This window comes from Orycteropus afer, unplaced genomic scaffold, assembly GCF_000298275.1.
Source record: "Orycteropus afer afer isolate SDZICR_OR568_19922 unplaced genomic scaffold, OryAfe1.0 scaffold00050, whole genome shotgun sequence".
In the NCBI taxonomy this organism is placed as follows: domain Eukaryota; kingdom Metazoa; phylum Chordata; class Mammalia; order Tubulidentata; family Orycteropodidae; genus Orycteropus; species Orycteropus afer.
The window spans coordinates 1,617,883-1,619,579 of NW_006921637.1; positions in this window are offsets into that span (position 1 = coordinate 1,617,883).

A 1,697-nucleotide genomic window follows, 5' to 3' on the forward strand; every position below is an offset into this window, starting at 1 on the left:
GAATGAAAACACAACATACCAAAATCTTTGGGACACAGCAAAAGCAGTGATCAGAGGCCAATTTATAGCAATAAGTGCACACATCAAAAAAGAGGAAAGAGCCAAAATCAACACTTTAATCGAACATCTCCAACAATTAGAGAAAGAACAGCAAGAAAAGCCTACAGTCACCAGACGAAAGGAAATAATGAAGATTCGAGCAGAAATCAATGAAACACAAAATAGAAGGGCTATAGAAAAAACCAACAAGACCAGAAGTTGGATTTTGAAAACATCAATAAAATTGACAAACCAATGGCAAATTTAACAAAGGAAAAGAGGAAGAGAATACAAATAACATGAATAAGAAACGAAATGGGTGACATAACAACAGAGCCAACTGAAATCCAAAGGATAATATCAGGATACTATGAAGAACTGTACTACAACAAATTTCAAAATCTGCAAGAAATTGACAGATTTCTAGAAACACACCACTTACCTAAACTAACACAGATTGATGTGGAAAAGTTGAACAGGCCCATCATGAAAGAAGAAATTAAACAGGTCATCAAAAAATTACGAACTAATAAAAGTCCTGGCCCAGACGGTTTCACCAGAGAATTCTACAAAACATTCAGAAAAGAACTGATACTACTCCTACTCAAACTATTCCAAAACATAGAAAAGGATGGAATCTTCCCTCACTCATTTTATGAAGCAAGCAGAACCTTGGTACCAAAGCCAGGCAAAGACATCACTCAAAGGAAAACTACGACCAATATCTCCTTCATGAATATAGATGCAAAAATGTTCAAAAAATCCTAACCAATAGACTGCAATAACATATCAAGAAAATCATTCATCATGACCAAGTGGGGTTCATATCAGGTATGCACGGTTGGTTTGACATTAGAAAAACAATCAATGTCATCCACCATGTAAATAAAACAAAGGAGTAGAACCACATGATCATATCAATTGATGTAGAAGAGCATTAGATAAAATCCAACACCCATTCCTGATCAGAACTCTCAGCAAAATAGGAATAGAAGGGACATTCTTCAACATAATAAAGGGCATTCATGCAAAACCAATAGCCAACATTATTCTCAATGGAGAGAGACTGAAACCATTCCTCATGACAACAGGAACCAGACAAGGATGCCCACTATCACCATTTCTATTCAACATTGTACTGGAAGTCCCAGTCAGGGCTATAATGCAAGAAAGGGAAATTAAAGGCATACAAATTGGTAAGGAAGAAGTCAAGCTATCTCTGTGTGCTGATGATATGATCCTATACCTAGAAAACCCAAGAGACTCAGTCAAAAATCTACTGGAACTAATTGAGAGATTTAGCATTGTGGCAGGATACAAGATCACCATCCAAAAATCAGTTGGATTCCTCTACACCAGCAAAGAGATTGCTGAAAAAGAAATAAGGAAATCAGTACCGTTTACAATAGGTACCAAAAAAATAAAACTCTTGGGAATAAATCTTAACCAGGGACACAAAAGACCTGTACATAGAAAACTATAAAAAAAACTACTTTAAGGAAACATAAGAGATCTACATAAATGGAAGAACATCCCATGCTCGTGGATAGGAAGATTGAACATTGTAAAAATGTCAATTCTACCCAAAGCAATCTATACATTTAATGCAATCCCAATCCAGATCCCATCAACATTCTTTTTGTTGTTGTTGTTGTTAT